This window comes from Lucilia sericata, unplaced genomic scaffold (assembly GCF_015586225.1).
Source record: "Lucilia sericata isolate MDLA Ls3-8-SP2 unplaced genomic scaffold, ASM1558622v1 Contig001287F_arrow, whole genome shotgun sequence".
Lineage (NCBI taxonomy): Eukaryota > Metazoa > Arthropoda > Insecta > Diptera > Calliphoridae > Lucilia > Lucilia sericata.
Genome location: NW_023995237.1, coordinates 91657 through 102975, shown reverse-complemented (window position 1 = coordinate 102975; position 11319 = coordinate 91657). Strand labels below are relative to the sequence as shown.

Sequence of the window (11319 nt, the reverse complement as noted above, 5' to 3'; positions counted from 1 at the left end):
CCCTATCAGGGCACAACCCACATAAAAGAAGTCAGTTAATTAAAACAGAAAATATATTTTAAACACCTACCAGTTGCTAAAGTTATAAAAGGTCAAGTTAAGCAAAAATATTGTAAATTTTTTATTAAAAATTATAATTTTTATTCAGTCGGCAGCGCATAATAAATAACAAAAACACAAAACGTATAATGAAAATTAAATCAAATTTTTGTTGATTATAATTTATGAGTTTGTGTGTTTTATAATGGCCAAAAAAGAGCCGTTCTAAATTAATGATATGTAAATTAGAAAAATTTTAAATTTTAAGCAAGATTCATATACATATTCTTAAATAAAGTTTGGGTCTTAAGTCTTTCGCTTATAACAAGAAATTCAAAAGAATTGCTAAACCTATTGTTGTGTAAAATATGTATATTGAAATGTTGTTATATAATATGTACATAAATAAATGCACTAATAATTTTGTCAAACTATTGTTTTTATTTATATAAAGAATTTTTCTTTGCTAATTTATTACAAACATACCTAACCTACCTTTTTGTCAACATTATTAGCTGAAAGTTTATAAACATTAATTACAGTTTGCTTAGACATTTAAAACAGTTAAATTATTTGTGAGTGCTGTTAGTATGAGTTTGCGTATTTTTTTGTTTATAAACATTTAATCATTAAAAAAAGCTTTTTTATTTTGTGTTAGTTTTCTCGCTCTTTTAAGCAAAACAAAACGTAATAAAACTCACAATATGTTGTGTTCATTTCGTCTGAAACCGCTATTTATTGTGCTTTACTGTTCTTTTTTCTTGTTTTTTGGTGTCTTATGTTGTGATATTTGTCGGCACTTTTTTATTTACTTATGTCTTCTTTGGTTTTATCATGTTTGAATTTTTAGGTTTTTATACAACCAACAGGTTGGGGCTTTTATTGTTGTACATGTGTATTACATTTTTTTGTTTATTGAAAGCTTGAAGCTTCCATAACAAACAGAGACTACCACAACAACAAGTTGTAAGGCATGCTACTGAGGTTGACAAAGTGTTGTCAACGCTTTTATGGGGGTAAAATAAAAAGAATGCTAATGTGTGATTAATGTATTCTATAGTATAGTTTATAGTTTAGTCTATAGTCTAGTCTAGTCTATAGTCTAGTCTATAGTCTAGTCTATAGTCTAGTCTATAGTCTAGTCTATAGTCTAGTCTATAGTCTAGTCTATAGTCTAGTCTATAGTCTAGTCTATAGTCTAGTCAATAGTCTAGTCTATAGTCTAGTCTATAGTCTAGTCTATAGTCTAGTCTATAGTCTAGTCTATAGTCTAGTCTATAGTCTAGTCTATAGTCTAGTCTATAGTCTAGTCTATAGTCTAGTCTATAGTCTAGTCTATAGTCTAGTCTATAGTCTAGTCTATAGTCTAGTCTATAGTCTAGTCTATAGTCTAGTCTATAGTCTAGTCTATAGTCTAGTCTATAGTCTAGTCTATAATCTAGTCTATAGTCTAGTCTATAGTCTAGTCTATAGTCTAGTCTATAGTCTAGTCTATAGTCTAGTCTATAGTCTAGTCTATAGTCTAGTCTATAGTCTAGTCTATAGTCTAGTCTAGTCTATAGTCTAGTCTATAGTCTAGTCTATAGTCTAGTCTATAGTCTAGCCTATAGTCTAGCCTATAGTCTAGTCTATAGTCTAGTCTATAGTCTAGTCTATAGTCTAGTCTATAGTCTAGTCTATAGTCTAGTCTAGTCTATAGTCTAGTCTATAGTCTAGTCTATAGTCTAGTCTATAGTCTAGTCTATAGTCTAGTCTATAGTCTAGTCTATAGTCTAGTCTATAGTCTAGTCTATAGTCTAGTCTATAGTCTAGTCTATAGTCTAGTCTATAGTCTAGTCTATAGTCTAGTCTATAGTCTAGTCTATAGTCTAGTCTATAGTCTAGTCTATAGTCTAGTCTATAGTCTAGTCTATAGTCTAGTCTATAGTCTAGTCTATAGTCTAGTCTATAGTCTAGTCTATAGTCTAGTCTATAGTCTAGTCTATAGTCTAGTCTATAGTCTAGTCTATAGTCTAGTCTATAGTCTAGTCTATAGTCTAGTCTATAGTCTAGTCTATAGTCTAGTCTATAGTCTAGTCTATAGTCTAGTCTATAGTCTAGTCTATAGTCTAGTCTATAGTCTAGTCTATAGTCTAGTCTATAGTCTAGTCTATAGTCTAGTCTATAGTCTAGTCTATAGTCTAGTCTATAGTCTAGTCTATAGTCTAGTCTATAGTCTAGTCTATAGTCTAGTCTATAGTCTAGTCTATAGTCTAGTCTATAGTCTAGTCTATAGTCTAGTCTATAGTCTAGTCTATAGTCTAGTCTATAGTCTAGTCTATAGTCTAGTCTATAGTCTAGTCTATAGTCTAGTCTATAGTCTAGTCTATAGTCTAGTCTATAGTCTAGTCTATAGTCTAGTCTATAGTCTATAGTCTAGTCTATAGTCTAGTCTATAGTCTAGTCTATAGTCTAGTCTATAGTCTAGTCTATAGTCTAGTCTATAGTCTAGTCTATAGTCTAGTCTATAGTCTAGTCTATAGTCTAGTCTATAGTCTAGTATATAGTCTATAGTCTAGTCTATAGTCTAGTCTATAGTCTAGTCTATAGTCTAGTCTATAGTCTAGTCTATAGTCTAGTCTATAGTCTAGTCTATAGTCTAGTCTATAGTCTAGTCTATAGTCTAGTCTATAGTCTAGTCTATAGTCTAGTCTATAGTCTAGTCTATTGTCTAGTCTATAGCCTATTTATATTTTCAAACCATTCATAAACGCAGAGCTTTTAAAATCGCTACATTTGCAACACAGCTGCTTACTAACTAACTGCTTGCAAACACAACAAATATGCCAGATTGATTTTTTCAAAAAATGCGATACAAAGTTTAGTCTACGACAAAACCTCTTAACGTTATAACGTAAGTAACGGACAGAAACATTTTGTGAAAACGGCGCGTGATCTTTACACATAAAGTGGGTGAAGTAAATTCAAGAAAATATAAAACCCAAACACACTAAACTTTCGATTTTATTAACAAAAAAAATCAATTTGAAATTGAAAAAAGCGGGTTTACGAAAATATAAATATTTGTAAAAAATAAAAACGCAAATTATAATTACAGTAAGAAAAAAACATAGTAATTAAAGAAATATTTTAAATTTCAAAATAAAAACCCGTTAAAATAACACAGAAAAAACATAAATAAAATTAAGTGCCAAAAATTATTTGAAAAATAACACAAGAAAAGTTTAACAGAAAATAAAAGCAACAAATTAACAAGTGGTATGTTTAAGTGTTTCTAAAACAAAATAAAAATTTATTTAGCTAAAGGAAAAATATAAAAAGAAATTATAATTGTTATTGCAAGTCTGGTATTTGAAAATCAATCAATGTTTATAAATAATTATCAAGTGAAATTGGTTTTCCTTTGAAAAAAGTCAAGTTTCATTTCTGAAATATAAGTATAACTACGAATCAATGATAATTTCTTCTATGGATTTCGAAGCTGTTTTTAATGGATTATTATTTAAAATTGATTTATAACAACTGAAATTTTTATTGTTTATCTGGGGTGAATATATTTTGAAATATTTTGTATATGTTTAAGCAAAAGTTTTATTTTAAAAGAACCTGTTTGTTTTTAAGTAATAATAAACAATTTAACTGCTAGTAATTTGTGTCATAATATTTGAATAATTTTTAAGCGTTTTCGTGCTTTTATTTTTATTTTTTGTTTAAGTAAGTCATCATATTATATTTGTTATGATCTTAAGTGTTATTAGCACTTATAGTAGAGTTTTTTTTTTGTATATTTAGTAAAATGAGCTATTATACAATTTATTGAACTAAATTTTAGCTAAAGAGTAACTACCACACCTGTTTTTGAATTTGAAAGTAAAAATTGCTATTATTAAAGTATTATAAAAATTTTAGAGTTCATGAGAACTGTTAGTGTTAAATAAGCTATAAAGTTATGTACTAATATATGCGATCAGAGTTAATTGATTAATATAGTTTATAGTTAAAATTATGCAGAAAAACATTAGTAATTGCAAGTTAGCATTTTGTAATGAATGAATCGATAACAATTTCTTTTGTAGAAAATTCGCGAAATATTTACTTTCTATTAAAAATTTTCGTTAAATTTTATTTTTATAGAAAAGTTTTGATAAATTTTCTTTTTATAGAAAATTTTCGAAAATTTTTCTTTTCATATAGAAAATATTCGAAAAATTTTCTTTTTGTATAAAAAATTTTCGATAAATTTTGTTTTTATGGAGAATTTTCTTTTTACAGAAAATGTTTTCTATTTTTTTTATAGAAAATGTTCGTTAAATTTTCTTTTTATAGAAAATTTTCGTTTAAAAATTTTGATTTTATAGAAAATTTTCGTTAAATTTTCTTTTATAGAAAATTTTCGTAAAATTTTCTTTAATAGAAAATTTTCGTTAAATTTTCTTTTTATAGAAAATTTTCGATAAATACTCTTTTTATAGAAAATTTTCGATAAATAATCTTTTTATAGAAAATTTTCGATAAACAATCTTTTTATAGAAAATTTTCGATAAACAATCTTTTTATAGAAAATTTTCGATAAACAATCTTTTATAAAAAATTTTCGATAAATAATCTTTTTATAGAAAATTTTCGATAATTACTCTTCTTATAGAAAATTTTCGATAAATACTCTTCTAATAGAAAATTTTCGACAAATACTCTTTTTATAGAAAAGTTTCGATAAATTCTCTTTTTATAGAAAATTTTCGATAAATTCTCTTTTTATAGGAAATTTTCGATAAATTCTCTTTTTATAGAAAACTTTCGATAAATTCTCTTTTTATAGACAACTTTCGATAAATTATCTTTTTATTGAAAACTTTCGATAAATTCTCTTTTTATAGAAAACTTTCGATAAATTCTCTTTTTATAGAAAACTTTCGATAAATTATATCGAATATCGATAAATTATATCTTTTTATAGAAAATTTTCGATAAATTCTCTTTTTATAGGAAATTTTCGATAAATTCTCTTTTTATAGGAAATTTTTGATAAATTCTCTTTTTATAGGAAATTTTCGATAATTTCTCTTTTTAAAGGAAATTTTCGATAAATTCTCTTTTTATAGAAAATTTTCGATAAATTCTCTTTTTATAGAAAATTTTCGTTAAATTTTCTTTTTATAGAAAATTTTCGTTAAATTTTCTTTTTATAGAAAATTTTCGTTAAATTTTCTTTTTATAGAAAATTTTCGTTAAATTTTCTTTTTATAGAAAATTTTCGTTAAATTTTCTTTTTATAGAAAATGTTCGTTAAATTTTCTTTTTATAGAAAATTTTCGTTAAATTTTCTTTTTATAGAAAATTTTCGTTAAATTTTCTTTTTATAGAAAATTTTCGTTAAATTCTCTTTTTATAGAAAATTTTCGATAAATTCTCTTTTTATAGAAAATTTTCGATAAATTTTCTTTTTATAGAAAATTTTCGATAAATTTTCTTTTTATAGAAAATTTTCGATAAATTTTCTTTTTATAGAAAATTTTCGATAAATTTTCTTTTTATAGAAAATTTTCGATAAATTTTCTTTTTATAGAAAATTTTCGATAAATTTTCTTTTTATAGAAAATTTTCGATAAATTTTCTTTTTATAGAAAATTTTCGATAAATTTTCTTTTTATTGAAAATTTTCGATAAATTTTCTTTTATAGAAAATTTTCATTAAATTCTCTTTTTATAGAAAATTTTCGTTAAATTCTCTTTTTATAGAAAATTTTCGTTAAATTCTGTTTATATAGAAAATTTTTGTTAAATTCTATTTTTATAGAAAATTTTCGTTAAATACTTTTTTATACAAAATTTTCGTTAAATTTTCTTTTATAGAAAATGTTTGATCTATTTTCTTTTTATAGATTTTCTCTTATAGAAAATTTAAATTTTTGAACTTAAACTACATTGTTTATTACTTGTTATACAATTTTAAATTTGCCAAGTTTAAAATTAATTTTTGTATTTTTAATAAACTATTTTGCAAATTAATTTTTAAACAAAATTATTGGCTAGAAGCCATCATACATTATTTTGAATATTTTATCTTTACGTGAATCTTGACCCGTTATTTAGAATATTTCTATATGCAGTTAGATAATTTAACAATAAATAACTCAAACTTCACATTTAACATAAATATATAAAAGACCACCTGTGATTTTTTATTTTTTTTTTTTTTTTTTTTTTTGAGATTATAAGCAAAATACAATGCATACATTATTTTAAAGAAATAAATAAAATTGTAAATGTTGGCCAAATATTTCGATAAGAAAGATGAGGAATTTAAATTAATTAATAAAACGTTTGTAAAGTTAAAAAGCTATCTGTTGATCAAAATATTTAATCATTCAAGAATGCAATAAAACCCATTATAAAGCGCTACATGTGGGATTTAGTATCTTAACATTTAAACTTTAATAATCCTCTTAAGTAAAGTGCATATACTTATATCAAATATTTTATTTGAACTTAATTGATTTAAACTAATTTGAAATCTAGAATCTAAAACAATAAAGTCTTTATGTCACTTTTCTTATTCTGCCTTCCCTGCCAAAGCAAACAAAAGACTTAAGCAACATACATCATTTTCATAAAATACTTATTTATTAACTTTAATTCTATTTTTAATTCCTCTCATAATTTAATGATTCATTTTAAACAGCCAGCAAAAGTCGAAACAACTAAAACCAACTATCTTTAAGATTTCATCTTTTTGATTTTTTATTCCTTTTAAAAGCAAAAGTAAAGTGCGGTAAACTTAACATGCATTAAAGTCTTAGCACTGCAACAGCAACAATCACCGCAAGCAGAATACATAATAATAACAATAATAATAAAAAATAAACAAAAAAATAATGAAAATCAAATCTATAACGTGTGAATAAAAAACACATGCTGCAACATGAACTGGAAAAAAATGACACACAAGTTGCAAACAGAACTTCTAAAAAAAATACTTGTGTGTGCAATTGTAAACATTAGACAAATCTAAATACCAACCCATAATGACATAAATAACCGTAGGAGCCAAGGAGTGCAGAAATTTAGAGAAAAAATAGCAACAACAACAATAACATTAAACAGTACAAAAAATCCCACATAACTAATAAAAAAGTGTGCATAAATATTATGTATTTGTTGAAGAAGTGGTTTAAATAAGCTTTAAGTAGGTGGTGGGATTGGAAATTGTTTTGAATAACATAAACTTGAAGCCAAATTAAAATAAACATCTGGAAAATTCATATAAAACCCTAATTCAGTTAATGGGTTTTAATGTTTTTCTACTAAAATAACTCTTATTAATTACACAAATAATAAAATCTGTATTCATCTAACAATAATCTATATTCAGCTAAGAATAACTTAATTCAGCAGAATATTTTTTAAGGAATTTTTAAAATATACTTAAAAATTCTTATTCAGCTAAGAATAACTTAATTCAGCTTATGATTTTCAATGCTATTCCCTAAAATTATGCTAAATTATTAAAAAATATTTATTCAGCAAAGAAAATCTTAATTCAGCTAACTAATTTTTAAGCCTTATATGTTCAAAATCCATATAAATATCTTATTCAGCTTAAAAAACATAATTCAACAAAATTATTTCTAATATTTTCTACTAAATTATTAAAAAATATTTATTCAGCAAAGAATAACTTAATTCAGCTAACTAATTTTTAAGCATTATATGTTCAAAATCCATATAAATATCTTATCCAGCTTAAAAAACATAATTCAGCAAAATTATTTCTAATATTTTCTATTACACAAAATCACAAAAATATTTATTCAGCTAAGAAAAACTTAATGAAGCGGAAGATTTTTATAAATTTTTTGATAAACTTCTCAACATTTTTATACAATTTACTAAAAAATGTATATTCAGCTAAGTAAAACTCAATTCAGCTAAAATATATTTATTATTTTCAATTCAACAAAATATATTATTTTTATAAGTTGATATAAAAACTTAATTCAGCTAAGTAAAACTTAGTTCAGCTAATGATTTTTAATATTTTCTACTGATATTATGCACAAAATCATAAAAAATCTTTATTCAGCTAGGAAAAGTTTTAATTCAGCGAAAGAGTTTTAATAAATTGTTGATGAAATTTGAAAATTATTACACTATTAATTAAAAAATTCTTATTCAGCTAGAAAATTCAGCTAAAATAAATGTATAATATTTGAGTTTTTCTTAAAAAAAGTTAATTCAGCTAAAAAATTTTTGATATTTGATGTATTTCAGTTGCTAAAATAAAAATTGCTTTTTGATTTAAATATTCAGCTAATGAAATGTCAATTCAGCTAATGTATTTTGTTATTTAAGACAATAATTAACAGAATTCACTAACAAATCCTTATTCAGCTAAGATAAATTTAATTCAAAACAATATTTTAAAGATTTTTTATAAGATTAGCTATTAAATTTAAATATTCAGCTAATGAAATTTAAATTCAGCTAACACAATTTGTTATTTAACACTTATTCAGCTATGAAAAATTTAATTCAGCTAAAATACATTATGAATTTTGCTAACATAACAATTTCTATTGGATTTGCATATCCAGCTAATGAAAAGTCAATTTAGCTAAAATATTAAGACAATTGTACCTTATTCAGCTAAGAAAAACTTAATTCAGCTAAAAGATTTTAAAGATTTTTGATGCATTTCAGTAGCTAATATAGACATTTCTATTGAATTTGCATATTCAGCTAATGAAATGTTAATTCAGCTAACATATTTTGTTATTTTTAGCAATAGTTAACAGTATTCACTAAGAAAATTGTATTCAGCTAGGTAAAACTTAATTCAGCTAAAATAAATTTATGCTATTTGTAGTATTTCAGTTACTAACATAAAAGTTTATATTGAATTTGAATATTCAGCTAATAAATAGTCAATTCAGCTAATAAATAGTCAATAGGCTAACGTGTTCTGTTATTTAAGACTCTAATTAACAGAATTAACCAAAAATAATCCTTATTCAGCTAAGAAAAATCTTATTCAGCTAAAGATTACAGAAATAATTTTAGCATTTTCCTTCTTTCCGCAGAAATTTTTAATCACCTTTGAACTCTCGTACATAAAATGATCAGTTTCGATATATTTTTATTTCAATAAATCAAAAGGTCAACTCATTTAAAATAAAACATCAAGATTAATCAAATTAATACCTCAACAACAATTAATATGTTTTAGTTAATAAAATAACAACATCGTAAATATTACTAAATCTCATACATCATGTACGCAAAAACAACATAATCGTACAATAAAATTTAGACACAGATGTTAAATTCTTTCAACATATAGACCAAACAAGAAACAAAGCTGCTGTTGCTGATCTTAATAAACAGCTACATGAAAATATATGTATGTGTTAAAAAAAAACTGCGTTAAAAATTGATTTGTTTCCTCCGTTTGTTTGTTGTATTAACAATTATTTCAATTACAGTTTAAACAATTTGGTAATATTATGAAGTCAATAAAAAAAAGAAAAAGATTAAAAACGACCACAAAAAAAAACGCATGCTTTTTTTCATACACAAATTTAAACTGGAGCAATTTAAGTGGTTTAACACAAAAAAAAACTCAAAATTAACTTTCGATTTTTATTTGCTTGTTGAGATTAAATAATTTTCAAACTAAATTGTGGTTTACAAAAACTTGCAATTTTTATTTAGAGGGTTTATTCCTTATTTAACACTAACAATAAATACAATCACTTTAAAATTGGTTCATTTTAACACATTTAAAATTTAAACCATTATAATGTTAAACAATTTTTTGGCAAACTAGAAAAAACGCCCTGCTACTAACAATTTTTTTGATTTTGTTTTAAAATCAAATTAAAATTTGTATACATCATTTGTTTAATGCTTTTTTCTTTATATCTCAGCCAAAAAAAAAGGTTTTTGAAACTTTTTGGAATAAAAAATACTCATGTAATAAAGCTTATTTGCAACAATTGTTGCATGCCACACCTGAAATAGTATCGCTTTAATTTTTGTTAATTTTTGCACGAATTTTTGTTACATTTTTCGTTTGATGGTGCAATATTTTAAAGTTTTTTCTTCATTTGGTTTTTTGTTTGTGAATTAAAGTCATTTTGGGTTTAAAGAGTGTTTAAAAATTAATTATTATCTGTTAAATAATGCTTAATTTTTGAGACAGTTTATTACCACCTTTAATTGCAAAGTTATTGTTTAATGTGTGTGTGCGAGTTGAATGTGAGTTTATTTTTTTTGTATTACTTAGTTCCAAATAGCGTGTGAATATTTATGAGAAACTGTTCACAATAACGAGGAAGCAGTGATAAGTTACTGAAATAAGTTTTTTCTTTTGTTTAATAATGATGAAATATATATTTTGGCAGGCTATGAACTTTAAGAGAAATCAATTTAACAGTAATTTTTGAATAAATTATTTGATAAATTTATATCAAATCTAATGATTTTTAAATGTTTCTTTTGTAATTTTGTTTCTTTATTTAACAAAATTACATTAAAACTTTATTCAGCTAAGAAAAACTTAATTCAGCAGAATATGTTTAATAGATTTTTAATGAACTTGTGGACATTTTTACAAAATTCATTTAAATATTCTTATTCAGCTAAGAAAAACCTAATTCAGCTGAAGTATTTTAAAATATTATTTTGCAAATTTACACAAAAACATTATTCAGCTAACAAAAAAAAAATAATAATTCAGCTGGAATTGTTTAAGTTATTATTTTACTAAATCACAAAAAACACTAAGAAAAACTTAATTCAGCAAATGATTTTTAATATTTTCTAATGAAATTATGCTAATTTATTACTCTAAATCATATAAAGTCTCTATTCAGTAGAGAAAACACTTATTCAGCTGAAGAAATTACGCTAATTTATTACATAGAATTACATAAAAGCATTATTCAGCTAAGAAAAACTTAATTCAGCTGAATTGTTTTCTAGCAGTCTTTTAGAAAATCCACTTAAATAAATCTTATAAAGTCTCTATTTAACAAAGAAAAGATTAGTTCAGTTGAAGAAATTTTGCTAATTTATTACACAAAATTACATAAAAGCTTTATTCAGCTAAGAAAATCTTAATTAAGCTAATAATTTTTAAGATTTTCTTATGAAATTATGCTAATTTAGTACACTAGATTAGATAAAGTCTATATTCAGCAAAGTAAAACTTAATTCAGCTGAAGAAATAATGCTAATTTATTACAGAAAATTACATAAAAGCTTTATTCAGCTAAGAAA

At 23.6% G+C, this 11319-nt stretch overlaps 1 protein-coding gene across 2 annotated transcripts in view; it reads left to right on the top strand.

The window, feature by feature from the left end:
- Positions 1-2901: 2901 nt before the first annotated feature.
- LOC119610846 overlaps positions 2902-11319 on the top strand; it is a 54266-nt gene continuing 45848 nt past the window's right edge. The window contains exon 1 of one of the 2 annotated variants that reach the window (XM_037966241.1): positions 2902-3297. The gene's annotated coding sequence lies outside the window, so the exon portion shown is untranslated. Of the gene's footprint in view, positions 3587-11319 lie in introns of both variants that reach the window. The other variant, XM_037966242.1, reaches the window with a different exon arrangement.